At 46.0% G+C, this 21,446-nt stretch overlaps 1 protein-coding gene across 3 annotated transcripts in view; it reads right to left on the bottom strand.

The window, feature by feature from the left end:
* The window catches only part of TNK2 (tyrosine kinase non receptor 2), a 325,816-nt gene extending 305,307 nt beyond the window's left edge, over positions 1-20,509 (bottom strand). For 2 of the 3 annotated variants that reach the window (XM_073626447.1, XM_073626446.1), the window contains exon 1: positions 20,370-20,509. The gene's annotated coding sequence lies outside the window, so the exon portion shown is untranslated. The remainder of the gene's footprint in view (positions 1-20,369) is intronic. The other variant, XM_073626448.1, reaches the window with a different exon arrangement.
* Between the last annotated feature and the right edge of the window lie 937 nt (positions 20,510-21,446).

Raw genomic sequence — 21,446 nt, 5'->3', positions numbered from 1 at the left:
TTCCCTTCTTTCAGTGCTAACCTCAGATATTTCTGCGACCTGGCGGCAATAGGAATGTGGAGGTAGGCATCTTGTAAATCTATTGATGCCATATAGCACCCTTGATACAGGAGGTTTCTTACTGAAAATATTGAATCCATCCGAAACCTTCTGTATTCTACCGATTTGTTCAGCATTTTGAGATTCAGGATAAGACGGAACTTTCCTGAAGGTTTCTGAACCAGAAAGACATGTGAGTAGAACCCCTGGAAGAACTCCCCCGCTGGGACCGGAACAATGACTCTCTGATTTTTCAGTTCCTGAATTAGGGACTTCATGGCGAGAGCCTTGACTGCGTCCCTTGGGACGTTTGTCACCAGGAATCTTCTTGGAGGCTCTTCCGTAAATTCTATCACATACCCCTGGGAGAGCATCTTTACAACGAATTGATTTGAGGAAATGGCTCTCCACTGAGGAAGAAACTCCTGGAGTCTTCCCCCGACCTTGACGGAGTCATTGTGGTTTTGCGGAGGCCGCAGGAGGATTGAAGAGCACTCCACCCCTACCTTTGGGCTTCTGAGAAGACCATGACTTCCTCTTGCCCTGCGTTTTTCCTTCCTGCTGACCTTTTTGGGGCCGAAAGAAACGCTTACGGGTTTGCACCTGTTTCTTCTTAACCGGAAATGACTTTTTCTTATCTGCCGTGCGGTCAAGAATGGACTCTGAACCAAATAGCAGATCACCTGCAAACGGAATACCACACAATCTATTTTTAGATGCAGCATCCCCTGGCCACGTCTTCAGCCATAAGGCCCTTCTGGCAGAATTTGTTAAAGCTGCTGACCTTGCTGACATGCGGATAGATTCCGCAGACGCATCCCCAATATATGATATTGCTGCCGACAGGGTTGAAAAAGAGTCTAAAATCTCCTGTTTTGAGGAATCTGCTATGACATGGGCTTTCAACTGGTTAACCCAGTGATCTAAGTTCCTTGCAACACAGGTTGTTGCCATTGCTGGCTTCAGATTGTGCATTATTGATTGCCAGGTTCTTTTAGGAAGCAGGTCCATCCTTTTGTCCATGGGCTCCTTCAGAGTGCCCATATCCTCAAAGGCGAGGTCCGTAGACTTAGAGACCTGAGAAAAGGCAGAGTCCAATTTTGGAACCTTATTCCATATAGAATCTGGATTTTCTTCAAATGGAAATCTTTTCTTGTGAGCCCGGGAAAAGAAAGGCTTTTTCTCAGGTTCCAGCCACTCTTTTTTAATCATATCAGTGACAACTGAATGGACTGGAAAAGAACGGCCTTTTGAATCTCCTAAACCAGCATACATGCGGTCATGCAGGGAGAGTTCCTTCTTTTCCTCTTCTACCCCCAAAGTGGCATGGATTACCTTCAGGAGTCCTCCCACCTCTTCTAGTGACAATTTATATTTAGAAGCGGTATCTGATTCATTTTCCTCCTCCTCAGAATCTGCATCATCTGGAGCGAGGGAAACGGACCCTTGAGAAGCGTCCTGGGATATCGGATCCCCAAAAATTATTTGAGAACCACTCTGGGGTTCTGAAGACGGCTGCGGAACCAGAGGATCCCTAGGAGGGACCTGGCTCCTCTCTTAGGTTTGACCTAAAAGCTTGAAAGGTGGCCCGGAGCTCATCCTTTATTGTTGACACTAAGTCGCCACAAACGGATGGAGTCTCCTCTCTGACCAAATTTGTAATGCACTCTGCACAAAGCGTTTTGGTCCAAGCATCGCTTAATTTTTCTTTGCAGACAGGGCACCTTTTCTTGACTGGTTGGGCAGAACCTTTGGCCTGGACAAACAGAAAAGAGACATGGAACCACGCTTAAAAGGCTGTAATACAGCGCAAATAATACACCCAGGTGCACTAAGGAAGAAACATCTCATTTTCCATGTGCCCAGCAAGCCACCACCACCTAATCCCCTGTTGTAGGGCAGATATACTAAATCTAGCCACTGCAACATACCTTCTGAAGAGGGGGTAAGAAGCAGGTCCATCCTGGGGGGGGGGGGGGGGGAGGGTGGGTGGTGGGGGAAGGGGGGGGAAAGGGTGAGTAACCCCCCACAGGAGAAAACGGCCCAGGGTAATAGAGGACACAGTCCCTTACCTTAGCCTTGCTGGCGCCTTGGCTTGCCCCCTTATCCGCTGCATCGCTATCCATAGCTGTCTGCGGTGCGTGGTGAAACGACCGATTCCAGATTCGAAAACGCCGCTGCGCTGACCTGGAACCGCAAATAAAGGCGCCAGGTGACCCTGCCCTCTCCCACTGCGCTTTGCGCCCGGAAATGACGCACGCGCCGACCCGGAAGTGCTGCCTCCTCCCTTACAGGACGTGGCTGAAGCGCTCTTCTGCCACCAGCAACATGGCGGCCGCCACCGCTCATCCCTCATGTAGAAGGAAACATAGGACGGCCGCCCGTCAGGCCAATTCTGGAGGCAGCACCCCCGGACGTACAGGCTCTCCCCGAGCACGGAAGAGGGAGAGGGAGAGGGAGCCCACGGGACCGTCCATGTAAGAGGCAAGTGGGAGGCTCACTCTCCTAGCCTAAAAAAAGACTTAACAGGTGAGAACCTGTGTCTCCCAGGATAAACCTGAGAGATCATGGCTCCCACCAGAGGTGTTCCTCCAGCTGGAGGAAACACAAAAAACTGATGAGGCAACGTGGAGGATTCCAATTTAAAGACTTAACTGATGAGGTGTTTCCTGTGGGAGGAGGAGCCATGATCTCTCGGGTGCTGTCCTGAAAGACGTTTTGGAAAAATGAACTTAAATGATTTTAGCAAATGGCTGCAATATAACAAAGAGTGAAAAATTTAAGGGGGTCTGAATACTTTCTGCCCCCACTGTATATATTGAGCTATTGTTGGGACAAGTACATCAAGAAAAAACGGTCATACAGGTGATATAGGGTATGGAGGTAAATAAGACGTCTAATATTAGAGTAAATTTTTAATGGTGTCACACGTCATTACTATGTTGGATCTTTGAAACAATACAGCAACATTTGCCTTAAGGTCCTCTGAAACTGATATTTTATACATTTCCATTAGACTCCCAACTTCTCAAAATTGCTTCCCCTCTTCACAGGAGAGGCGATTCTAAAAAATCTATCCGTGTTCTGTCAGATTCATTGACATTTGTCGCACTACCATGAGACAGATTTCTACAACACTGTTTATGAATTCCAGGGTTTATTATTTACATTCATCTTGCACGCATTTATCCAGGAATTTGGAACTGACAAGCTGAATGCAATCAAATGTTTTTTCACTAAGCTTGGTATGTGACTCAACTTTTTATGCACAGGGAGAGAAAAGCAAAGGTAATAGATTTTCTGTATACCTAAACAGGTTAAAATAGGGGTTACACTTTAAAAGTACTATATACAACACAGTGAAATTGTGAAATAAGATATCAATTAAGATAAAATTATAAAATACACAAACAATGATTCATACAGTGATAAATAAAAATAAACAGATGTAATAGTAATAAAAAGAAAAAATTCTCAAAAACAAGAGAAAAAAAAGGAAAACTAAAGCAATGTCCCATAGTGATCAATAAAGAAATCCATAGGTAATATGCCTCCACAGGAGAAGAAGTGAATTGCAGGAGACAAAAGCTATGACACCAATCTTCATAATGCAAAACCAGCGTGTATTCAGGTCAACACCCAAAAGTGAGGTAGCTTGCTTACCAAAAAGCCATGACTGCTGCTAGCAGTCTCTCCAAGCACAGGGAATTTGGAAGTCTCCCCAAAACTTAAAATCACTGGTGAGGAGGAGTTGTGTGAAGACACCTGTTTTGGAGAGCTGTGAGTGTGCTGGAGGCTGCTAATCTAGCCATCAAAGACTGCTAAAACCTTGAGGTGAAGACCCAACCATGAACTAAAGAACAGCTGGTCTGGAGGATTTTAAGTTTTGCTTTAGTTTTCCTTTTTTCTTTTTTTCTCTTGTTTTTGAGAATTTTTTCTTTTTTTGTTTGATTAACTATCACATCTGTTTATTTTTATTTATCACTTTATGCATCATTGTTTGTGTATTTTATAATTTTATCTTAATTGATATCTTATTTCACAATTATTAGCGCTGCACTTACCGTGTTGTATATTCTATTGGAAGTTTTTTTGGTATTGAACTTTGGGTGCTGGCTGCTTTATACTTATAACATCTAACTGTTTTTCACCTATAATATTTCATTGCCAATTATTTAGCGCAGCGTTGACCTTAGGGCCTTTTGTTTTTTTACACTTTAAAAGTACTGTACAGTTATACTTTAACTATAAAAGAAATGTCCATTGTGAAAGCTGGGATACCTACGCCTTGTGCACAGCTTTCCCAGTGTGCATACTGTAATATTAACACAGGGCTCAAAATTTGAAGTCCTAAGCTACCCAAAAGTGGAACTTCCGCTTTAAAAGCACTCCTCGCCCCCTTACATGCCACATTTGGCATGTCATTTGTTTTTGGGGGGAGTATGTACCTAGTTTTGAGAGGGACTTCCTGTCCCACTTCCTCCTACCGTCTTCAGGCTGCCTAGGCGACTCCTCCTCTCTGCAATCTTCTGGGACACGTCACAGGTCCCAGAGGATTGCCTGTCCACTCGGAGAGAGCGCAGCGCAACACGTGCATGCGCAGTGCCCGCCCGGCCATGAAGTCGCAAGCTGTCGCAGCGGGGTGCCCACAGTTGCTACGGTGGCGCCGCAGAGGAGGGGGAGAGGAGAGGGGCATCGCTGTCCCGTGGAACAGGTGAGTGTCTGTTTATTAAAAGTCAGCAGCTACACTTTTTGTAGCTGCTGACTTTTAATAAACTGAAAAAAGCCTAGAACTCCGCTTTAAGAGTTACTCGCCACTGGGTGGCCCACCCAACCCCTACCCTGCTGTAAGTACCGCACACTGTTAAATGTATTATGCGGAATTAATGCGGAGTTCCACCCTCAAAAACGTTTTTTGTAAAAGTCAACAGCTACAAACACTGTAGCTGCTGACTTTTAATAAGGATACTTACCTGTCCAGGGAGCTCGCCATGTCGACCCCCCAAGGCCGATCCGCCCATCGGATCCGGTACAGGTAACGACATTGTAACTAAGGGAAACCAGCAGTGGAGCCTTCAGGCTTCACAGCCGGTTTCCTACTGCGCATGTACGAGTCGAGCGGCACATCTGGAATGGCCCTGTCATCTTCTGGGACACACACAGGTCCCAGAAGGCAGTGGGGGAGAAGGAGGAGGGCTCACCACAGAAGAGATGATGTACTGCGCCGTGGCCGGGCTAGGACAGAAGTACACTATATACTTTTAAAAAGGTAAGAAAGAAAAAAAATTGATATCCAAAAACGAGGTGTGGTCTTTAGTTTAAGACCACCTTGTAAAAGTGGGTGGAACTCCACTTTAAGGTACAAAAATAAACAACTTTATCAATGCTCATCGGTGCCCATCAATGCAGCCCATTAGTGTCGCCTCATCAGCGCAGCCTCACCAGTGCCCATCAGCGCAGTATCACCAGTGCCCATCAGCGCAGCCTCACCAGTGCCCAGGGATGAGAGCTGGCTGGATCACACAGAGCGGGGATCTCCCGCTGTGAGAGCGCTTGGATTAGAATTGCCCAGCGGCCACTGTCAAAGTCCCACCTCCTGGACTGGCTCCTATGATAAACGTCACACTACTTCAATTTCCTGGCATTGGACCAGTGTGCTGTCTATCATAGGAGCCAGTCAAGGAGGCGGGACTTTGACAGCGGCAATTCATATCCAAGCTGTGTCGCAGCAGGAAATCCCTGATCTGTGTGATCCGGCCGGCTCTCCTCTTCTCTGCAGCTTCCTGGCCAATTGCTGGGAGAACGGCTCCCATTCAACCCCACCCCCTCCGAGGCAGCCCCACACTCACCCTTAAGTTATTTCCACTCGCCAAATGCAAGCAGGCGAGTGGAAATTTTGAAAATTGTATTAACACATAGAAAGAACTATCAACTATCAATAATCAATAAACTTCACTTCATTAAAGTGGTTGTAAGGTCACAAGGTTTTTTTTAGCTCCCTTCCCCTCCCTCACCACTGTAGAGTTCCTGCAGATACCTAGGGAATATTGTCCTTAGGGTTTTACATGCTTTATATATCCTATGTATGTTTGTAATGACAGCCATGTACCATTGTTATGTTCTTGATATAATTTCCATAAACTATTTTTCTGTTAAAAAAAAAACCTGTGTGCAGCAGACCCCCTAATACTTACTTGAGCCCCCTCTCAATCCAGCAATGTGCATGAGAGCCTTGCCTCTCCGGGGACTCGCACTCCTGATTGGCTTTTGGCAGCAGCGGGAGCCATGGGCAGCCCGATTTCTCTCAAAACCTACCCCCCCCCCCGTGACAGCAGTATGGGTAGAAGATCCCTGTACTAGCTGTCACTTTTTTGAATCAGCGCGGCCATGCGGGACTCCACCCATACAGACACATCATTCATTCACACAGTAAATCGTATAAAAAATATTTAATCGCACTAATGAAAAACTAATGTGCATACAAGTGACGATCAATTCCCCATTTGGGGTAAAAATCCAAATGATTATGTAAACATGTAAATTATATAAGTTACCAATATATAAATGGATGGCAAATAAAAAATGAATCATCAAAAGTGCAATCTTGATGTGCAACAGTGAGAGAAATACTTGTGTAAGTCCATATGTATTAACAAGATGGATCACCCGGGTGTTAGTTAAAATACAACAGAGGTCCTGCTGAGTGAGGACAAGGTGCTTGGGTCCACCACCACATACAGAGTGACTGACCGCTTACCAGAAACTCATGACCCCCCGTTACAGAGGGTCTGAGTGAGCTGTTAGATCTGATTGCTCCGGACCACCACCGAAAAACCGAGATTGGCACTGGGATGGAATGTCAGGGGCCTTGAGGAGTTATACTGCTGCCTGCAGCACACTATGCCCAAAGGCGATATCCTTATGCCTTTTCACATTCATGTGATAAAATCTGGTAAATGTATGGACTGAAGACCATGGAAGCTTGGTGATGCACTCCCACAAAGCACTAACTGTCCTAGTGGAGTGCGCTTTTGATTTGAGAGGGTGGAATCCTCCTCTTTAAACCATTAGCCTGAACAGTTACTTGCTGAATCCATTTAGAAATAGTAGATTTCGATGCTGCCTGTCCTTTTTCTAGAACCTTCAGGCAACAAAACAAAACATTCATTTTTTGAATCTGAGCAGTCGCCTTCAAGTAGACCTTGAGTGCTCTCACCACATCAAGAGAATGTAGTAATTTTCCTTCCGTAGAACAGGTTCTGGAAAAAATAAAGGTAGAACAATATCCTAGTTCGGATAAAAACTAGACACTACCTTCAGTAGAAAGTTAGGATGAGGACACAATACTACCTTATTCTTGTGAATAATCAAATATGGCTCTTTACAAGAAAGAGCAGCCAACTCTGATGGCTACCAGAAAATAATTTTCCTTGCCAAAAAGACCAAGGGAATATGCTGCATCGGCTCAAAAAAGGCAATGTTTCAGCAATGTCGACAGAACTAAATCCAAGTCCCAAGGGTTCACAAGGGTTGACTTAACCGGAGGATTAAGCTGCATTACCCCCTGAATAAGCTACGAGCCAAAGAATGCGAAGCAAGTGGTTGTTGAAATAATATAGATAAGGCCGAGACCTGGCCTTTAATAGAACGCAAAGCCAGCTTCATTTCTAACCCCATCTACAGAAAGTCAAGGATTCTACCTATGACATACTTCCTGGGGTACCAACCCCTGGATTCACACCAGGAAACATATGCTTTCTAGACTCTATAAATCTATGATTCTGGAAGCCAGCTTCCCTGCCTTAATCAAGGTAAATACCACTGGACCTGACACCCCATGCTTCTTTAGAATGTGGGATTCAACAGCCAAACCGTTAAATTTAGCGTTTGTAAGGTAGGATGGAATACCGGATCTTGCGAGAGAAAGTCTGGACGTGGTTGTAGGGTCCATAGGTGCCCTACCACCATCCTTATGATCTCTGCATACCAAGATCTTCTGGGCCACAAGAATCACTGATCTCCCTTCTTGCTTGATCCTGCAAAGCAGTCGTGGAAGCAGCAGAATAGGAGGAAATGTATAAATCAGTGAGAACTGATTCCACAGGAACACCAAAGCATCTGTTCCGCATGCTAGCGGATCCCTTGTTCTTGACACAAAGTTGTCGATATTCTTGTTGAACCTGGACGCAAACAGAACTACGTCTGGGATCCCCCATCTTCGGCATATTGCCAGGAAGATATCGGGGTGAAGGGAACATTCTCCCGAAAACAACTGCTGGCGACTCAAGTAGTCTGCCTGCCAATTTTCTATTCCTGGAATGAAAACTGCCAATAGACAAGGTACTTTGTTTTCTGCCCAAGTTAAGCTATAATTCACCTCTCTCTAGGCCTCATGACTTATCGTGCCCCCTTGGTGATTGATATAGGCCACTGCTGTGGTATTGTCAGATTGGATCCTAACAGGACAATTCCATAACCTGAACATCCAGGCCCTCAGGGCCAAGCGCACTGCCCGGATCTCTAGAATGTTGATGGGCAAGGTCATTTTTGATCTGGACTATTTTCTTTGGGCAGTCGCTTCTTCCCGGACTGTTCCCCAACTCAAAAGGCTGGCATCTGCTGTTACCATCTCCCAGGTAGCTGGTAGGAAAGATTTTTCCCTTCTGCAGATTCTTGGTTATCAACCACCAACTGAGGCTCCGGTGCACCCTGGAGACAGACACATTGGGAAATCTAGAGCTTGGACCTACATGTTCCAAGCCGACAAAAGACTGTTTTGCAGCAGCCTCAAATGAGACTGAGCATAAGGAACAGCCTCGAATAAAGCCACCATCTTTCCCAACAACCTCATGCAAAGTCAAATAGAAGGAATCTTCTTTTCTTTGAGCATCTGAATCAGTTCCTTTATGGCACTGATCTTTGCCTTGGGGCAAGAATACCTTTTTCTGGGCTGTATCAATAATCAGACCCAAGTATTCCAATCTCCTTAATAGTATTTTAAGGAGGATTTCTCTAAGGTTGAGAATCCGACCTTGGTATTCCAGGTAGTTGACTGTAGATCATACTTTGGTCTAAGCGGGCTACCGACTGGTCTATCAAGAGCAGATCGTCTAGGTAAGCTATAATCATTATACCTTGGGGCCTTAATCCGGCTACAGGAGGGGCCAGACCTTTGTAAATACTCGAGGTGCAGTAGCTAGACCAAAAGGCACAGCTACAAACTGAAAAAGAAGATTTTCTACCTTTAAACGCGGGTATTCATGGTGAGCGGGAAATATAGGTACATGGAGGTATGCATCCCTGATGTCTATTGACGCCAGAAGTTCTCCACCTTGTAGGACGGATCGGATTAACTCCATGCGGAAAGAGCAGATATTCAGAAACCGGTTTAGATCTTTGAGATCTAGAATGGGTCTGACATACTCATTTGGTTTTGGTACCGTGAAAAGGTTTAAATAAAACCCCAATCCCTGCTCTTGCATGAGAACCACTAAGATCAATCTTTTGAGACAAAAGATGGTCCAATGCTTGAAAGAGAGACTTCTTTTCCTTTGGAGTCTGAGAAAACTAGGAGATGGGGACTTTCGGAACTCAAGTTTGTACCCTAGAGTTATTGAGGAAGTCACTCATCTGCAGCCTACGGCACCTGGCATTCCTAGGCGGTCTCCCATCCAGGAACTACTGACCATGCCTGACCCTGCTTAGTCTCTGAGATCAGACCAGATGGGGCGCTTTCAGGGTAATGTGGCCGCAGGCTCCGACACTCTTCCTGCCAGACCCTTGAGAACTGTGGAAATGTCTTCCGCCCCACTCAAGCGAGCGGGGGTGCCCCCTTATAAGGAGGCTTCAGTTATGCCTGGACTGCCTGGAAGCAGATGCTCCTGGCACTGGAGAAGGAGCTTGTTTAATTAAGAGCCCATTCACACAGGGACGACTTGTCAGGCGACCAAGTCGCCTGACAAGTCGCCTCCCGTTCTGTGCTATGGAACCGTTCTAAGGGGAGCGACGCAAGTCGCTCCGACTTAGAAAAAGGTTCCTGTACGACTTCGGGGGCGACTTGGGGCGACTTGCATAGACTTCTATACAGAAGTCGTTTTGCAAGTCGCCCGGGCAGTCGTGTGCAGGTCGCCTCGCTGAGGCGACCTGCAAGTCGTGTTGCCCCTGTGTGAATGGGGTCTAAATATGTTTACTCCTCTTCCTAATTAGCAAAAGGATACTTTTTCAACAAAAAATTTTTTGGATGTATTTATCCAAATCATCCCAAAACAGCAATTCACTGTGAAAAGGAAAACTAGCCAAGAGCTTTGCATGACGCTTCGGCCGACCAACTTTTCAACCATAAAATTCTATGCCTATGCACCAGCCAAGGCTTGAAGACTAGAATCTCTCATGGCGTCTATTGCCAAACATAATGCCCACTGGTAACTCAGCTAAATCCTGGGCCTGCTGATCAGGAATAACCTTGAGCACCTGTTCAGACTTGTCTCTCAAGGACTGACATACACCAATTGCTGCTAGTGCAGGTTGAGACATCAGAAAAAAAATAGGATTTTTAAATACAGCTTACCTGTAAAATTATTTTCTTGGGAATACATCACGGGACACAGAGGCTTGGTAATTACTTAGTGGGTTAGATAGTACCTTCAGGTGATTGGACACTGGTAACCCTAATTACAAGGTGAGTTCCTCCCCTATATAACCGCTCCCATATGGAGAGTACCTCAGTTTTGTAGCAAAGCAATAAGTACCACAACATATAATGCTGAAGAGGGGCCAGAGCTCTGTGCCCCGTGATGTATTCCCAAGAATTTTATAGGTAAGCTGTATTTAAAAATCCTTTTTTCTTGTTCATACATCACGGGACACAGAGGCTTGGTAATTACTTAGTGGGATGTCCTAAAGCAATGGCCAAATTGAGGGGAGGGAGACAGATCAGAAAATACAAGACCGCCAACAGACAAGAGGATCTATACTGCTGCCTGCAGCACACTGCGCCCGAAGGCAGCATCCTCATGCCCTCTCACATCCACTTGATAGAATCTAGTGAATGCATGAACTGAAGACCAAGTTGCAGCCTTGCAGATCTGAGCCATGGAGGTCTGGTGATGCACTGCCCACTAATCGCTCTAGTTGAGTGTGCCTTAACGTGAAAAGGAGGAATCTTCTTCTTTATACCTTAGGCCTGAATAATAACTTGCCGAATCCATCTGGAAAGAGAGAATTTCGACACTGCCTGGCCCTTTCTGGGGCCTTCTGGCAGAATAAGCAGACAATCAGTCTTTCGTATTTGAGCGGTTACCTGCAGATAGATACTGACTGCTCCTACAACATCTAGAGAGTGTAACAACTCCTCTTCCGCAGACTGTGGATCTGGAAAAAAGGATGGTAGGACCACATCTTGATTCAGATGGAATCCTGAAAAAACCTTAGGTAAAAAAGTCGGGTGAGGACGCAACACCACCCTGTCTTTGTGAATAAACAAATATGGCTCTTTACAAGAAAAAGCTGCTAATTCTGATACCCTTCTAGCCGAGGAAATGGCTACTAAAAAGACCAGTTTCTTTGTCAGAAGAACTAAAGAAGCACGGTGCAATGGTTCAAAGGGTTGTTCTTGCAAAACGGACAAAACCAAATTCAGATCCCATGGGCAAACAGGAGGTTTCACTGGCAGATTCAAGCGCCATTCCCCCTGAACAAAGGTCCGGACCAGGGAATATGAGGCAAGTGGCCTTTGAAAGAATACCAATAAGGCAGAGATCTGGACCTCGATAGTGGTCAAAGCCAGCCTCATTTCAATGCCTAATTGAAGAAAAGCAAGAATCCTGCTAATGGCATACTTTCTAGGATGCCACCCCCTGGGTTCACACCAGGAAACATATGCCTTTCAGAGTCTGTAGTAGATGAGCCTGGAGGCCAGCTTCCTAGCATTAACCACAGTGAAAAGGACTGATTCCGAGAGCCCACAACTTTTCAGAATGTGGGTCTCAGCAGCCAAACCGTCAATTTCAGACTTCAGAAAGCAGAATGGAATATTGGACCTTGTGAGAGTAGATCTGGACGCAGCGGAAGAATCCAAGAACTTCCCACTGTCATCTTTATGATCTCTGCATACCAAGGTCGTCTGGGACAAGTCGGGGCCACCAGAAGGACCGACTTTGCTTCCCTTTTGACCCTCCAAAGGAACCGTGGAAGATGCGGAATCGGAGGAAAGGCATAGATCAGAGAGTACCAATCCCATGGAATCTTTAAGGCATCTGACCCTTGTGCTAGCAGATCCTTTGTTCTTGACACAAAGCTGTCCAGTTTTTTGTTGAACCTGGACGCACACAGGTCTACATCCCGGGTACCCCAATTTTGACATATGGTCTGAAATATGTCCGGGTGTAGAGACCATTCTCCTGGACACAGCTGCTGGCGGCTTAGAAAATCTGCCTGCCAATTTTCTACCCCTGGAATAAAGATCGCAGACAGGCAAGGCATATGCCTTTCTGCCCAGAAAAAAAATGTGATTCACCTCCTTTTGGGCATCCAGGCTCCTGGTGCCTCCTTTGTGACTAATATAAGCCACAGCTGTGGCATTGTTGGACTGTATCCGGACAGGATGACCTTGTAGTCTGAAAGTCCAGACCTTGATGGCTAGACGAATTGCCCGAATTTTCAGAATGTTGATGGGCCAGAGCCTTTCGGCTCTGGACCATCTTCCCTGGGTGGAAGCTTCTTCCAGAACTGCTCCCCAGCCTATTAGGCTGGCATCTGTGGTTATGAGTTTCCAAGTAACTGGGACAAAGGACTTTCCTTTTAGAAGATTCTTGGTGGTTACTGACCAATTGAGGCTCTGGCGCACCCCTGGGGATAGGCATATTGAAAGATCCAAGGCTTGAACCCTCTTGTTTCAGGCCGAGAGGATGCTGCCTTGTAAAGGCCTTGAGTGAAACTGGGCGTAAGGGACAGCCTCGAAAGAGGCGACCATTATCCCCAATAGTCTCATACATAGTCGGATGGAGGGATTTCTCCTTGCTGAGACTATCCGGACCAAATCTTTTATGGCACTGGCTTTTGATCTGGGTAAGAACACTCTGCTTTGGACTGTGTCTATGACCATGTCCAAATACTACAGCCTTTTTAGAGGCTGCAAGCAGGATTTCTCTAGATTGAGGACCCAGCCTAGGTACTCTTAAGTGCTTTACTGTGCAGGACACATTGTGGCTTAGGCGTGTTACGGACTGTTCTATGAGTAGCAAATCATCCAGATAAACTGTCACAGTTATGCCCTGAGCACTTAGATTTGCCAGGGGCGGGGCCAGAACTTTTGTGAACACTCGAGGAGCGGTAGCAAGACCAAAAGGAAGGGCCACAAATTGAAAGTGGCGCCGATCCACAGCAAACCTTAGGAATCTTTGGTGAGCGGGAAATATCGGCACATGTAAATATACAACTTTGATGTCTATTGATGCCAGGTATTCTCCCCCTTGAAGGGAGGAGACTACTGAGCGGATAGACTCCATGCGGAAAGGACGAATGTCTAGAAATGTATTCAGGTCTTTTAGATCCAGAATAGGTCTGACATCTCCATTTGGTTTTGGAACCGTAAAGAGGTTTGAGTAGAACCCTGAGCCTTGCTCTTCCGAGGCCACCTCTATAATTACCCCTTGGGATAACAGACGTTCTAAGGCCAGAAGTAAGGGCCTTCTTTTCTCTGGATCCCTGGAGACTCTTGACCTTAGAAAATGAGATGGGAGAAGCTCCCGGAACTCTAGCTTGTAGCCCAGAGATACCATGGAGGCTAATTCTCTGGATCCCTGGAGACTCTTGACCTTAGAAAATGAGATGGGAGAAGCTCCCGGAACTCTAGCTTGTAGCCCAGAGATACCATGGAGGCTACCCATCTGTCCTGAATCTCTTCCCGCCAGGCGCCTGCAAACTGCAGCAGCCTTCCCCGCACTCGGCCAAGCGGGGGCGCCCCTTCATAGGGAGGCTTTGGGGTTCTGCTTACCAGATCTTGGACCCCAAAGTTTCTTTTACCCTTGGGATAGACTTTGACCCTAGTATTTGATTGGGGAGGCGGTCGCCACTGCCTTGAGGATGAGGCTCTAAGGGCTGAGGACAGAGAACATCTAAATGAAGGACGTTTTTACCCTTCCTTTTGACCGGTAAGAACGTGGTTTTACCCCCGGTAATCTTCTGGATAGATTTGTCCACATCATCCCCAAACAGGCATTCTCCACGAAACGGGAACCCAGTTAAATATTTTTTGCATGAAGCCTCAGCTGCCCAATGTTTAAGCCAAAGGGACCTGCGCATGTGTACCAGCAGGAGAGTGAGGCGAAATGCTTGCTGAACAGAATCCATAATGGCATCAACCATAAAGCACAAAGCTTTAGGAAGGTCTGCATAAACCTCAGCCTCCTCAGTGGAAAGGAGGCTAAGCACCTGCTTCATTTGTTCCTTGAGGAACTGGCACATGCCAATTGCTGCAACCGTAGGCTGGACTACAGTGCCTGTCACAGAAAAAGAGGCTTTAAATAAAGTTTCCTGTTTTTTTCAGTTGGATCCTTAAACCCTTGAGCATTGTCCACAAGACAGGTCAGGCTCTTATTCACGCAAGAAACAGCCGCATCTATGGCTGGGACTCCCCATTTCTTGGTGAAACTTTCCTCTACCGGATAAAGCATAGAAAACCTTTTAGGAGGAGAAAATAGTTTATCTTGGTGACCCCAGTCCTCATACAATTCATCCAGTAAAGGATGAGCTGAGAAGGTGTACGCAGCCTGTGGGGATTTCCGGGACCCCAGGGAGGAAACTGGGGAAATGGCAGCCTCAGCAGAGGGCAATCTGTATGTGGAACACACCAATTCAGTATAGTATTGCACCTGCGCTTTGAGGGCCTGGGAGGAAGAAGAGAGATTCTCCTCTTCCCCTGATTCGTCCAACTGCACCTGATCCCTATCCTCAGATAGGGATATTTCCTCATTATCAGTATGCTCATCTGATAGAGAACCCAAAGCAGAGGGAGGGGATCTACCCCTTTTTCTATTTTTTAGGGAAGCTGTGACAAAGGTAGTAATCCTTCCTTCTAAACCATCCAATGCAGCCTTCAAAGCGTCTTCTGTGACATAAACAGGGACTGAAACATTGGGAGAGGCTGCAAAACCTGACAGGGGTACAGACTCATGCCTCCAGTCTTGCAGGGGGGATGGTATCCTGCAGGCATGTCCAGAACCCCTAGATGTAGGCGGTGATTTTCTGGTGCCTCTTTTACCTCCCCCTGAAGCCCTCTTACAAGGAGACATAGTCCTAAGCTGCAAAGCAGAGGTACTAGTGTAAAGTGCAATCGCTATTGTGCTATAGTCTTACAATATAAACATTAGCTACAAACTGCACAACCTGATGCTGATGTCTTAGGTTTGCCAGGATCCGAGTCACTGAGATGCTTACTGCCCACAGCTCTGTGTCCCACCGCTTACAGGAGCTCTGGCGCCTTGGACTTTAAAAAAATCCTTCTCCGCTGACCCTGCCGTAAAAGCGCACCCCCTGCACGTGCGTAGGACCATCATGGTAGCAGCCGGGGGGAGAAAGCAGACCCCCTGAGGACTGCGTGGGATCCCCCCTTTCAGCTTATGTGGCAGATCCTGTAGCGGAGGTGAGCGGCTTCACAGACCAGCTTCACTGAGCTTGTATCCTGGAAGGCATGTAAGTATACACCAGGTATGTCTCTTACGCCCTCTAGTGGCGGAAACCAGGTGAGACATACAAACTACTCACAGAAGATAATCCATAATGTGTAAACTTTAGGATTGTCTTCACTTACCTTATCACCGCCACAGGAACTGCTGAGGACAGACAGATTCCAGCCTTCACCCATCACAGCGGGTAGCTTTGTGCCGACCTTCAGGGTTCTGGGTTACTACTCACAGGAACCTCTTCCCTGGACCTGTAGAAGACTCTGCCAGAGACTTTTCGTGCCACTGTTATATTAGTGCACCAAAGCCTGGATCCCAGAGCCCAGATCTCCAAGAAATGACATTACAGGCAAAACCTTGTTTCTTCTTATCAAGAGGCCCGGGTACCATCCATCTTAGGCATTTTAGTATTGGCCCGAGGTATGGATCCGGTTGTATAGCGCTTAGGTCCTCACGGAGACCATCAAACAGAGCTTTCTTCTTAGCACATCTTCAATGTGACCAACCACCTTACACACTGGCGAATAAACTGAGGTACTCTCCATATGGGAAGGGTTATATAGGGGAGGAATGCACCTTGTAATTAGGGTTACCAGTGTCCAATCACCTGAAGGTACTATCTAACCCACTAATTACCAAGCCTCTGTGTCCCGGTGATGTATGAACAAGAAAGTGTTGTTTTTTTGTTTTTGTTTTTTAATAGGAATTTCCAACTTTTTATCCATTGGATCCCTAAGCATTTGAGCATTGTCTATCGGACAGGTAAACTTTATATAGCAGCGACAATTGCTGGTAACTCCCACTTCTTAGTGAATTTTTCCTCCATAGGAAAAAGTGTTAAAACTTTATAGGAGGTAAAAAATATTTATCTGGGTGATCCCACTCAGAATATATAAGCCTTTCCAGCAATGAATGGACAGGAAAGGCATGCGCAGCTTGAGGAGGCTTTAGTGAGCCCAAACAAGTAAGTGGGCATATCAACCGACTCAATGAAAACGGAACAGACAAATTCAGTAAGAATTGCACCATCAATCTTTCAGATTGTGAAGCTGATCCCTCTGCATTTGACCCCTCAGAAGAGGAGTCATCAGCCTTCTCATGGTCCCCTGAGGGAAATCGCATTTTATCCCATTCTGGGATGCGATTGAATCCGCTAGCCAATCCCATCATGGCTTGAGGAAAACCCTCTTCAGTAAAATAGACAGGGGCTGCAGTGTTGAAAACAATTACAATATATGATAGCCCTGATCGCTTACTCTGACCGGCCACCCCAGAACTCTCAGGGGAAAATGCCCCTGAGTGTTTAGAGCTTGTAGAAGTCCCTTTTAAGCCCTTTTTTGGGGTGTTTCTACCCCCCTTCTGACCATAGCCCGATGCACAAATGCAGAGGGACTACCAGAAGAAATCGCATCCACTGCTTGAGCAAATAGTCCAACAACTGCCGCTACTATTTAACGCTCAGCCTGATGATTTTTGTAAATGTGCCAAAGGAATACCTGTGTCACTACTTGCATGCCTCTTTTTAGCTTTTGTGTGTCTCTGACAGCTGTAGTCAGCAAAAAAAAAAAAAAAAACCTCATTCGATTCGGCCTAAAAAGACTCTTGTGCACATCGCTGGATTGCAATGGGGGTCAGGTAAGTATGGGGGGACGAGGACTTCTGCACACAGGTGAGTTACCTTCATGCATAGAACACATGAAGGTAAAAAACCTTGAGCCTTTAGAAACACTTTAAAAATGAATGAATGGCACATATACACACACACACACCCATCTGCTAAAGAGCTGCATGTTTCTGTGTGGGTCAGGACTGTGTGATTATACACATGTTCCCGACTCGCACATATGTGAACCCAGTCTAAGGAACCCTATACAGGTATGTGTGCAGAATGAGTGGCCCTCCACCAACACACATTTATAGTACAAAAAAGACGTGAATGCGCTATAGTTCGATGCAACGCACAGATGGGAATGAGCTGTGTTCTGTACTGCACTGGTTTTTTTGTGCACTGCCAAACCCATCCGAAATGAATGACAAAATCTACTAGAAAGACTGTGATGACTGTAGGATAGTCCTTCTTAACGCTCGATTCTCATCTCCCGCATGTTGCTTTTGAGCGTTTCTGCAGTGCTTTCTGCGTTTTTGTCACAATTTGTGTTTTTTTTGTACACTGTATATAGCTGGTTGCTAAGGAGGGGCCGGGAAACCAGCCGCCGTGTCCTTAACAACCGATGAGTCAGGGCTTCCCAGCTGACAGCTCAATGTAAAAAAAGAATTGCCGGCTAAAAAAAATTTAAAAAGTGAAAACAGTGTGGGGTCACCCCCCCCCCCTCCCTAAGTCGATACTAGGCCCTTGGGTCTCTTATGGATACGGAGGGAACCCCCACGCCAATTTTTTTTTTTTTAAATGGCGTGGGGTCTCCCCCAAAATCCATACCAGACCCTTATCTGAACATGCAGCCCGGCGGGTCAGGAAAGGGAAGGGACGAGCAAGCGCCCCCTCCTGAACCATACCAGAACGTGTGCCCTCGACATGGGGGGGTAGGTGCTTTGGAGCAGAGGGAGCTCTGCCCCCCTACCCCAAAGCACCTTGCCCCCATGTTGATGGGGACAAGGGCCTTTCCTGACAACCCTGACCTGTGGTTTCGGGGTCTGCGGGCGGGGGGGGCTTATCAGAATCCAGAAGCCCCCATTTGAATGGGACGAAGTCTACTCAGACGAAACGCGTCGGGAGGACTCCACTGCCGCCCCTTTTACGTACAAGCGCTTTTTATTTACTTCATCATGTAAGTGTATTTCTTTTTATTTTAATAAATACGGTGTCTACGGTATCACACTATGTAGTCCCTTTTTGTGCCTTTTATGAACCCTGCGTGGAGAGATCCAGTAATACCTATGGAGAAGATGCATCATTAGAACAGCCCCGTTCAATATCTCCAGGCTGCCAAGATCTTCTCACCATTGCCAGGGTGCAATAAAAGTCGGTTTGACCCTAACAGTATATGCTGTTTTTGGGTTCAAACCCTCCGGTAAGCCCCCATCTATTACATCTAAGCGCACTGCATGTTTCTGAAGACACAGTGGTGAATAGTGGGGTTCACAGATGGAACATCCTATTTATTGATGAGACTTTTTAAGTGGCTGCAGAATATTAACCTCTGAGACTTTGTCTGCTGTATGCTGGTGAAGGCGCTCCTCACCTCACGTTTTGGGTAGTGACCCATTCAGTTCCAACTTACTGACTGTCCATTTGACACATTTATTCCCAGTTTGATTTTATATGTGCTACCTTTATTGGTGTATATTACACTTTGGGTATAGGCCTTTTTAACTTATTAGTTTAAGGTATCCTGGGATATGGGGACCCCCTTGTTAAAGGGGGCTTCTGCATTCTGATAAGCCCCCCAGCCTGCAGACCCTGACAACCACTGGCCAGGATTGTAGGGAAGAGGCCCTTATCCCCATCAACATGGGGGCAAGGTGCTTTGGTGGTGCCAGTGGTGGGGGGTGCAGAGCCCCCCCAGCTATATGCAGTGTAAAAAAAGAAAAAAAAATTTTAAAAGACAAATCGCGGAAGAAACGTGGTATTTGTGTTTTGGATGCAGGTCCATTGAAGTCTATTACATGCAAAATGCTGCATTTTGTGGGAAAAAAGTCCCCGACCCTTTCCAAAAACGCAGAGGTACAAAAATGCATTGATGTGAATGTGTTCCATAGGAACCAATGTTAAAAAAATTCCTTGCATTTCTGAAAAATGCATCAAAAAACACATTAGTGCGAATCGAGCCTAAAGGAGAAGTACAGCCAAAGCTTGTTTGGCTGTACTTCTCCAGTGGATCACAGGCGTGCAGTTCATTCCCATTCACAGCAGACAGCAAGCTGAATCCTGCTGTTGGCTGATGTCACAGAGCCGGTCCAGGCTAGGGGAAGATCTCGACAATGAAGTCGGGATTTGCCCACATGCCTGGACCGGCACCCGGCTTAACCACCCAGCGAGCCACTGAGAGCCTGAGCCGGCCGCTCTCGCCCCCCTCCATAGCCCAGCGCTCACGTGAGCTGTGACTCTCTGCTTGGGGAGTATGACAACCCATCGATCGGTGGTGTCTGATGGTTTGGTGTTAGAGCCAGTGGGGGATAGATGCAGTATCCACCTAGGTAAGTATGTGTGTGGGGAAAAAAAATCCCCATACTTCTCTTTTAATCATTGGGGAAGACCATAGATCACCCAGATACAAAGCTTATCGGGGACTTATTAAACTGGTGCAGCTGTTCATAGTAACCAATCAGCTTCTTGCTCCCATTGGCAAAGCTTAATTGAATAAGCTGAAGTTAGAAGTTGATTGGTTACTGTGCAGAACCAGTTTTAGTAAATCCCCCCATAGAGTCCTCTCTCTGTCAGCACACACATCCATAACCCCAGCTCTGTATCCAGCCATGCACAGGTCACATTCCACTACATCCAGTATATATATATATATATATATATAGACTATAGGTTACCATCGTAGCAGGTGAAATGGACACCATGCTGACAACACAGGCCATCCATGAATGCAGCAGGTGCCCGGTTACAGGACAGCACCACAACCATCCTATCACCCATACCGTCCATACACCGCTACCTTCCCTAAGCACACGTCCTCTGCACACCTGGATAATACGGCTCTCCCGTGTCTCCTCCCGGTAACAGGCGTCCTTCTTAATCCCCGGGACTCCGGCCGCGTTCCCGTACAGTGAGAGGAGGCGGCGGCGGGAGCGCGCCCGGCTATGTGAGGACTGAGGCGCGCTCAACTAGTGGCGCATTATGAGGAGAGAAGAATGGGAGCCGTACAGTCAGCCGTACAGTCAGGGCTCTAGTGAGGGACAAGGGGGGGGACCATGGAAAAATACACTTTCTGCACAAGGTTTTCACTAGAACTAAAGGAAAACGGTTTTCTTTTAGGTTTACATAGAGAGGGATAAGAACAATTGTCGGCTTTTATGAATTACTGTGTCCTCATTAGGGACATTCACCCTTTCTATTTGTACTATGAACTATCAGCAAAAGTGAGGGAAAAAAGAATCCACAATTCGGAATAGTCCCCAAAACAGGAGTAGTAAAAATTCCAACTGTCCCTGATGTGGAACAAAGTCCCTCTTTCCTCCTCATTTGTCCCTCATCTTGGTCTGATCTTTATAGTTGTATAGAAAATGTACTTTTTATCTTTCAAAACGTGTTTCCCAGTGCTAAACCTTTCATCCAAATTCTAAACTACTGCATTTGTATATTTCAAAAATCAGTATAAAGAAATAATCGTGGTTAAAAAAAAACACTAACCTTTTTAATTTTTTTTTTATTTTTTTTGCGATATGACTTCAACTGACAATTACGTGGTCATGCGATGTTGTACCCAAATAAAATCTATGTCCTTTTTTCCCACAAATAGAGCTTTCTTTTGGTGGTATTTGATCACGACTGCAATTTTTTTATTTATTGCGCTATAAACAAATAAAGACCGACAATTTCAAAGAAATAAAACATTTTTTACTTTCTGCTATAAAACATACCGAATAAAAAAAAAATGTTAAAAAATCGAATTTCTGCATCAGTTTAGGCTAATATGTATTCTGCTACATATTTTTGGTAAAAAAATCCCAATAGGTGTATATTGATTGTAGATGCTATAACTTTTGCGCAAACTAAACTATGGCATAGATAGATATTTTTTTCAGTTTTTTTAGTAGAAA

Source organism: Aquarana catesbeiana, linkage group LG04 (genome assembly GCF_042186555.1).
Source record: "Aquarana catesbeiana isolate 2022-GZ linkage group LG04, ASM4218655v1, whole genome shotgun sequence".
Lineage (NCBI taxonomy): Eukaryota > Metazoa > Chordata > Amphibia > Anura > Ranidae > Aquarana > Aquarana catesbeiana.
The sequence above is the reverse complement of the archived record's forward strand: the minus strand, read 5'-3'. Positions and strand labels throughout refer to the sequence as shown.